The sequence below is a fragment of the Scylla paramamosain genome, chromosome 26, assembly GCF_035594125.1.
Source record: "Scylla paramamosain isolate STU-SP2022 chromosome 26, ASM3559412v1, whole genome shotgun sequence".
NCBI classification, from domain to species: domain Eukaryota; kingdom Metazoa; phylum Arthropoda; class Malacostraca; order Decapoda; family Portunidae; genus Scylla; species Scylla paramamosain.
Genome location: NC_087176.1, coordinates 5,677,501 through 5,687,143, shown reverse-complemented (window position 1 = coordinate 5,687,143; position 9,643 = coordinate 5,677,501).

Below are 9,643 nucleotides of genomic sequence, written 5' to 3'. Positions count from 1 at the left end.
TTCCTCGCCTTCTGGACCCTATTCACTTCACTTCATCTTCATATTCAGGTGAACCAGTCCCTCACTCTCTCATTCCCTCACTCCCTCATTCCACACACTCCAGCATTCCTCTCTTTGTACCTCTTCTCATCGTTATGTCTTCCTTCATCTCATTCGTTTATAAATTAGTCTCCTTTCCCTAATCCTCTTTTCCATAGTTCATGTTTCATATCTGCTTGTTTGTTTGTTTGTTTTGTTTTAGGTTTTTCTTCTATTACTCGTTCTTCTTGTCTTGTCTGTCGCTCGTTTATCTCCCATTTCTCTTCTCGTTTCTTCATTTTCCTTCAGCTTGGCAGTTTTTTTTTTTTTTTTTAATATGCTACTCTCTTTCATTCTTATTTTATTCCTTTTTGCTCCATTTTTTTTTATCTCCCTGTTTCCTTTTCCTTCAGCTTATCTATTTTGTCTACTTTCGTCTACGTTCCTCTCAATTTATCTCTCTTTTTCCTCCATCTCCTCATCTCCGTTTTTTTTTTTCCTTTTTCTTCAGCGTATCTTTCTTTCTACTCTCCTTTCCTCTCACTTTATCTTTCTTTTCCTCCCTTTCCTTATCTCCTTTCCTTTTTCCTTCAACTTATCTGTTTCGCCTACTCTCCTTTGTTTCTTATCCTTCTTATGCTCTATCTCTTCATCTCCCTTCTTCCTTTTCCTTTAACTTATCTATTTATGTTACTCTCCTTCGTCCCTCTCACTTTATCCTTTTCTTCCTTTCCTTATCGTCTTCCTTCCTTTTCCCTCAGCTTATCTATTTTTCTTACCTTATTCTTATCCCCCCCACCTCTTCTTATCTCTTTTCATCGTTTTCCTTCAGGTCCTCAGTTCCATCTTGTGTCTAAAACCACTCCTTCGCGCGCACGGGTGTAAAATAACACCAATTTATCGATACTGAGAATAGAGGAATAGGAAAAAGGTTCGGTGTTCATAAAGATTAATAGCCCCCATCAGTTATAATGGCCAATAAGGTTTCAAGTCTCTTCTCGTAATTTTCGAATATTCTTTTAAGTTATTCTCTTTTGAAACTGGCGTCTTGGTGGGCCCTTCTCTCTTCTCGCTTTTTACTTTCTTTTTCTTTTTTTTTTTTTTGGCCAGTTGTTGTTTTTTCATATAAGAGAGGTACTGTCTTAGGGATACAAAAAAAGAAGAAATAAAGGCCCACTGAGGTGCCGGTCCCTAAATGAAAGGGCTAAAAAGATTATTCATAATAGGGAATGTGTTTTCAAACCTCTCCCCTTCAGAGAATTCAAGTCATAGGTGAAGGGAAATACAGAAGCAGGCAGGGAGTTCCAGAGTACTCTCCTTGTATAAGTAAAAGAGGATTTGAATTTGTACCTGAAGTTAAATTGAGAGCGATTTTTGTGCGTGGCATCTTGAAACCTCCCCCTTCAAGGAATTCAAGTCATAGGTAGTGGAAAATACAGAGGCAGAGAGAGAGTTCCATGGTACCCTTCCTGTATACGAAAAACGGATTTGAATTTGTACGTGAAGTTGAATTGTGAGCGATTTCTGTGCGTGGCAGCTCTTCAAGTTTGGTATGATCTCCTTATTCGCAAGGCATATATATATATTTTTTTTTTCTTATCTTTCTCTTGTCTGTTGGTGCTGTATCGTGGCAGGAGTTGTGAAGGTAACGTAAATATCAAAAGAAAGTTTACAGAGAAAGATTGGGTGTTTTATAATGTTGTTATTTGTTTATTGTTTTAGTAATGTATCACCCAACAAACTTTGGGCGGAAAAGACGATTATGAAAAAGTATTAAAGTTTGAGGAAGAAAAAAAGAAGAAAAGAGGCGGTGTGTTTTCTTCGTTAATAATTTGTTATGCTTGGCTCATTAAAAGTAAGGAGAAAATTAAATTCCCGAAGTTTACGAAAAAAAAAAATGAAATGGAAAATAGTCTTAGCTCTCTATAATATGCATAGAAAAAACGCAAAAAAAATCATGTTAAGTGGAAGTTTACGGGGGAAAAACTTAGCCTCAGATCATAATATAAGAAAACGCTGAAAAATTACATGTGAAGTAGAAGTTTTCGGGGAAAGCCAGGGATATTGTAATCTTTTAACTCATATGAAAAGATAGCCACATCAGAACAGGAAGGAAAAAAAAAAGTAGTCTTAGATCATAACATTAGAAAACGCTGGAAAACTGCATGTTAAATAGAAGTTTGCATGAAAAGCCACGAATATTGTGATCTTTTGACACACATGCATGGAAGAAAATAGCCACGACAAAGGAAGAAAAAAAAAGTAATATTACGAATAGATTATAGAAGAAAACGCCAGGAAAACATGTTCAGTAGAAGTTTATCGGGAAAGCCAGGAATGTTGAGGTCTTTTAACGTGTTTGAAAGAATAGCCAAGTCAAAGCAAACACTCCGCTCCATCACTCGTCAGGTAGCACGGACTTAAGAAGAAAATTAAGACTCGAACTGACTTACGAACAAGACTAAGACTCGAACTGACTTATGAACAAAACTAAGACTCGAACTGACTTACGAACAAAACACTGTCTTATAAACATAACAAATACAAAGGAATACAGAGGAAGTTTAAAGAGCAACTACATAACACAGGCAAGATTACCATGTGAGGGAAGGAAATATCGGAGAAAAATGTAAAAGGTATTGAATATTGGCGCGCAGACCCGAAGACTTTAAGATTTATCAAGACCCGTGATGTGGAAAGCGGGTGAAGTCATCAAGGCACGCACGGATACACGAACAAATCAAGTGCAAGATACATAGCAAGAGTATTATGTGGGAAAAATTATTAAAGGAAACGATAACAGAAAGCATTTGTATTTGTGCTTGGTTGATTGGAAAAAGTATAATTAGTATCGAAGAAAATCATAAAAGAGGATAGTTGTACTGGCGCACGAACCCGTAGATTTACGACTCGTGACATAGAAACAGATGAAAAATAAATAAATAAATAAGTTACTTGAAATGTGTTCGATCCCGTAGATTAGAAAAATAATAATAATAAGTATCGAAGAAAAGGATAAAAAAAAGGTAGTTGTATTGGCCCATGAACCCGCAGATTAAAGACTCGTGACATAGAAGCAGATAAAAATAATGTACATGTTATTGACGCTCGAGTCCGTAGAATAAAAGAAAAAAAAAGTATCGAAGAAAAGAAGATGCTTGTAATGGCGCGAACCTGTAGACTTGACAAGGCTCGTAATATCGAATTAGGTAAAAAGAAAAAGTACTTGTTATTTTTGCACAAACCCTTTAGTTTAGGACTTAACAAGCCTCGTGAAAGAATGTATTTGTATTGGCGCACGAAGTCGTAGACAATGAAGAGGATAAAAGGTACTTCTTGGTGACCGACCTGGTAGATTTAAGACTTAACAAGACTCGTAACATGCTCAGAGATAAAAGAATGTACTTGTATTGGCGCATAAACCCGTAGATATAAGACTCGCGACATGGAAAAAAATAAACAATACTTTTTATTGGCTCGCGTATCCGTAGAATTAAAAAAAAAAGATAATAATAATAATAAAGAAAAATGTGAAATAGGGTGCTTGCATTGGCGCGTGAACCCGTAGACTTCAGACTTAATTCGTGACATGGAAGGAGATAAAGATTGACCTGGATTGGCGCGCGAACCCGTAGACTTCAGACTTAATTCGTGATATGGAAGGAGATAAAGATTGTACCTGGATTGGCGTGCGAACCCGTAGACTTCAGGCTCGTGATATGGAAAGAGGAAGACCAGCTTACCTTAGTGACAGGCGAGCAGAGGCCGCCGCTCAGCAGACCCGTCAACACCAGCAGGAGGAAGAACATGATGCACGCTGGCCGCCCCGTGACTGCTCTGCCTGGGAGTGACTGGCGAGGTACACTGGCCGCCCTTTGAGCCCGACTTCCAAATCGAGCGACACACGTCCTCGATTTAAGAGACCGTAGTCAGCCACGCGCATTTATATACTAGCGCTCCGCCGAAACCCCGCCCCCTTTGTGTGACGTCACGCGCACATTTTTGATCGGATTGGCTGGCAAACAATTGGTCGCCTGAACGCCGTCACCTGCCACATTGATCCTTCTTTCCTTGCAGTACTTGAGGCCACAATCCCCCGCCACTCATGTCCATTCACTCCCACACGGCGAAGCAGTAGGCAGGAGGAAGGGATGAAGAAGGAGACAAGGAGGAGGAGTAAGAGGAGGGAAGGAGTGGGTGGAGGGCAGTCCCGCTCGCCCACGAAAGCCACGCCTACACACACGCCCACGGGAAACTTCGTCAAGGGCGTGTACCCCAAAACGCCCTCAATGAATTATGATTTAGCCTCGTGTTAGTGTCTCCGCCAGCGAGGGAGGAAAGGCACGTGACGCAAGGAGGAGGAGGAGGAGGAAGAAGAGGAGAAAGGCTTTTTAGAAATATTTGCTTATATTCTTCTTTTTCTTATCCATTACGTGTTATCTGTTTCGTGTGTGTGTGTGTGTGTGTGTGTGTGTGTGTGTGTGTGTGTGTGTGTGTGTGTGTGTGTGTGTGTGTGTGTGTGTGTGTGTGTGTGTGTGTGTCTGTGTGTGTGTATGCTCATGAAAGTGAATAATGGGCGGCAGTCAAAGTACCACTCGTCATTAGAGGAAATTAGTTCTGGTAAAAATTATTATTAATTTTCTGTCTGGCTCTCTCTCTCTCTCTCTCTCTCTCTCTCTCTCTCTCTCTCTCTCTCTCTCTCTCTCTCTCTCTCTCTCTCTCTCTCTCTCTCTCTCTCTCTCTCTCTCTCTCTCTCTCTGTCTCTCTCTCTCCCCGCTTCACATGTCTCATCCATTCCTAATTATATATACATACTCCTTATCATCGCGCTTCTCTCTTACCTCCACCTGAGAAAATTAATTAACTCTCTCTCTCTCTCTCTCTCTCTCTCTCTCTCTCTCTCTCTCTCTCTCTCTCTCTCTCTCTCTCTCTCTCTCTCTCTCTCTCTCTCTCTCTCTCTCTCTCTCTCTCCCTTGCTTTCCTGAGGCTTATATCATAGTATGCAGAGCTGACACTATAACATTAGCACTCTTACTAACATAAGAACCTAAGAACATAAGGGAAGCTGCAAGAAGCCATCAGTTTCACACGTGGCAGCCCCTATATAAAACATGAGGTTTAGTAGGAGAGAGATGGTGTTCAATCTGTAGAACACCACCTCTCCTTTACTAAATCTCATCTTCTTTTCCACACAGAAACTCAGGTGTCTGAGCCAACTGACAGTAGCCCCTTTTCTGTTCCCTCCTACTTTCACCCATCCTCATTTTCAATCCAAAGCTGGATGTTGCGTTTTTGTGCGCAGTGACTTAATCTGCTCTCGTGCCCACGCTCTTGAATCTTACGAGTTTTCCACCATCTGGCTACGACTACAAAAGTCACTCTCAAACTATTTAAATTTATCTGTGTTGTATACCTCTCACCTAACTCCTCTGACTATAAGAAATTCTTTGACTTCTTAACTTCCAAAGTGGAGCACATTCTGACTCTTCCTTTTTGTGGAAATCTCCATTCTTGGAGACTTCAATGTTCACCACCAGCTTTGGCTTTCCTCTCCCTTCACTGACCATCCTGGTGAACTAGCCTTCAACTTTGCTATCCTCCACGACCTAGAGCAATTGGTGCAACACCCTACTCGTATTCCTGACCGTCTTGGAGATACGCCCAACATTCTTGACCTTTTCCTAACCTCTAATCCTGCTTATGCTGTTACCCTCTCTTCTCCGTTGGGCTCCTCCGATCACAATCTCATATCTGTAACTTTTTCTATCGCTCCAATCCCTCCTCAGGATCCCCCAAAGCGGAAGTACCTCAGGCTTTTTGCCTCTGCTAGTTGGGGAGACCCGAGGAGGTATTTTGCTGATTTTCCTTGGAATGACTACTGCTCATTCAGACCCGTCAGAGACCCGTCTTTGTGTGCTGAGCGCATAACAGAAGTGATAGTGTCTGGCATGGAGGCGTACATTCCCCACTTTTTTCTCCAAACCTTTTTTTCTTCCAAACCTTGGTTTAACACACCCTGTTCTCGTGCTATACATGATAGAGAGGTGACTCACAAAAGGTACTTGAGCCTTTCATCACCAGAATCTCATGCACTTTATATTTCTGCCCAGAATCATGCCAAGTCTGTTCTCCAACTAGCCATAAACTCTTTCATTAATAGAAAGTGCTAAAATTTTTCAAGATCTAACTCCCCTCATGACTTCTGGCACCTAGCCGAAAACATCCCAAATAACTTTTCTTCTTCATCTTTCCCTCCTTTATTTCAACCAGATGGCACCACTGCCATCACATCTATCTCTAAAGCTGAACTCTTTACTCATATATTTGTTAAAACTCTACCTTGGATAATTCAGGGCTTGTTCCTCCCTCTCCTCCACCCTCTGACTATTTCATGCTACCTATCAAAATTCTTCACAATGATGTTTTCCATACCCTCGCTGGCCTAAACCCTCGGAAGACTTATGAACCTGACGAGGTCCCTCCTATTGTTCTCCGAAACTGTGCCTCCGTGCTTGCACCTTGCCTAGTCAAAATTTTCAACTCTATCAACATTTACCTTTTCTTCTTGCTGAAAGTTTACCTACATTCAGCCTGTTCCTAAAAAGGGTGACCGTTCTAATCCCTCACACTACCGTCCTTTTCCTTCAGTTTCCTGCCTATCTATTTTTTTTTTTTTTTATCTATCCTCAACAGGAAGATTCTTAAACATCTATCACTTTACAACCTTCTGTCCGATCGCCAGTATGGGTTCCGTCAAGGCCGCTCTACTGGTGATCTTCTGGCTTTCCTTAATAAGTCTTGGTCATCCTCTTTTAGAGATTTTGGTGAAACTTTTCCTGTTGCCTTGGACATATCAAAAGCTTTTGATAGTGTCTAGCACAAAGCTTTGATTTCCAAACTATCCTCCTACAGCTTCTATCCATCTCTCTCTCAAGTTTCTTTTCTGACCGTTCTATTGCTACTGTGGTAAACAGTCACTATTCTTCTAAATCTATTAACAGTGGTGTTCTTCAAGTTTCTGTCCTGTCACCCACTCTCTTCCTATTATTCATGAATGATCTTCTAAACCAAACTTCTTGTCCCCATCCACTCCTACGCTGATGATACCACCCTGCACTTTTCCATGTCTTTTCGTAGACGTCCAACCCTTCAGGAAGTAAACAGTTCACGCAGGGAAGCCACAGAACGCTTGATTTGGGATCTCTCTAAAATTTCTAACTGGGGCAGAGCAAACTTGGTATTGTTCATTGCCTCAAAAACTCTTTTTTTTTTTTTTCATCTATCAACTCGACACAACTTCCCAGGCAGCTATCCCCTCTTCTTCAATGACACTCAACTTTTCCCCTCTTCTACATTGAACATCCTCGGTCTGTCCTTTTCTTATAGTCTAAACTGGAAATTTCGCATCTCATCTCTAGCTAGAACAGCTTCTTTGAAATTTGGCGTTCTGAGTCGTCTCCACCAGTTTTTCTCACCCCCTTCCGCAGCTGCTAACTCTGTACAGGGCCCTTATCCGTCCATGTATGAAGTATGCTCTTTCGTCTTATCAACTCCTCTCTTCTAACTAACTGCCTTCAGCCTCTTTCTCATCGCCGCAGTGTTGCATCTCTTGCTATCCCCTATCGCAATTTTCATGCCAACTGCTCTTCTGATCTTGCTAACTGCATACCTCCCCTCCTCCCGCGGCCTCACTGCACAAGACTTTCTTCTTTCTCTCACCCCTTATTCTGTCCACCTCTCTAATGCAAGAGTTAACCAGTATTCTCAGACATTCATCCCTTTCTCTGGTAAACTCTGGAACTCTCTGCCTGTTTCTGAACTCCTTCAAGAGGGAGGTCTCAAGACACTTATCCTGTAATTTTCGACACCGGTTTCGACTCTGTTCGGGGACCGGCACCTCAGTGGGGCTTTTTTTTTTTTTTTTTCTACTGCAGTTTTATTGCTCTTGGCCGGTGTCCCTCCTACATAAGAAGAAAAAAAAAAAAGTCCACCTATCATCCCCGTCCATAAACTTGCCTCGTCTCTTAAAGCTCCCTAATGACTTGGGCACTCGCATCTTCATTACTGAGTCCATTCCATTCATCTGGCATTCTGAAAACCCGTTATTTCTTGTCATAGCGATTTTTCACCCAGTAAATCTCCTTTGCGTGCGTCAATGACCTTCTCACCTCAGCCACGTGCAGTATTAAAGCCCGTATTCAGAAACGCTATGCTCTCTCACCACGACTATTTTCAAGGGCCACAGAGATGATTAACCGGGGTGATCGATACTTTTTTTTCCTGTTAATTATGTAGAAATCGTGTTAATCTGTCACCAGAACTGTAAACACATCCTTAATATCCGCGTCACTTCAACTAGAGCCTTTTGAGTGTGGTAGAGATGCGGGCACAAGTGTTTCAGAATGTAGTACTGAGAGTGAAGTCATGTAGTGACCGTGCCGCTGCGGGTGAGTGTGGCTAAATATTCTGGTTTCCCTTTGGGCTCGCATTCTCAAGCAGTTTGTGCCTCACCTCGACTTGTTTTAAGACTTCCACTACTGCTTACACCTCGACTTGTTTTAAGGTTTCTGATTTCCTCTGGGACTCGCATTCTTTAAGCAGTTTGTCTTACCTCGGCTTGTATTAAGACTTTCATTACTGCTTACACCTCGACTTGTTTTAACGCCTTCGTTGCTTCTTATACCTTCATTTTATTATTATTATTATTATTATTATTGCTACTTGGTACATCGTTCTCTAATTACCAAACACTATGAGAACCTTTTTTGTTCAACAGCCACGTCTAAATATTAACCTAGCTGAAAAATAGAACTCTTCTTCTTCTTCTTCTTCTTCTTCGTCGTCGTCGTCGTCGTCGTCGTCGTCGTCGTCGTCGTCGTCGTCTTTTTCTTCTTCTTCTTCTTCTTCTTCTTATTATTATTATTATTATTATTATTATTATTATTATTATTATTATTATTGTTGTTATTATTATTATTCTTATTCTTCTTCTTCTTATTATTATTATTATTATTTAGAGACTGGAACCTTCAATGGGCCTTTTTTTTTCTTGTTTATTTGAAAACTACATTCATTACTGCCATTTATTCTTTTATTTCTTTTTTTTTCTTCTTTTTTCTTAGGCAGTACTCCTTTCTAAAGCACCAATGAAGCAGTCATTGAGCTTTCCATTATCTTGAAGAGAAAGGGCGAAGAAAGCCTGAACTTGAAACAGAAAGAAAAAAAGAAAAACAAAGAAAAGTTTATTCATTCTGGGGTAGCAGAAGAAAGTCTGAAGTCAAAATAGAACGAAAAAAAGAAAAGGAAAGAAAAGGTTCATTCATTCTGGGGCAGCTGAAGAAAACCTGGAGTCAAAATGGAACGAGAAAGAAAGAAAAAAAGAAATAAAAAGAAAAAAATAATCTGGGAGTTGAACAAAGCTTAAACTAAAGAATAAAACTGAAAAAAGAAAAGAGAAAGAAAGATAAAAGAAAAATTATTCATTTGGAGATAGTCGAAGAAAGCATGAATTTAAAATAGAACGACAAAAAAAAAGAGAAGTTAATTCATCTGGAATTAGTTAAACAAATGTTGAATTGATAACAAAACTGAAAAAAAGAGAGAAAAAAATAAAAAAAAAAGTTAA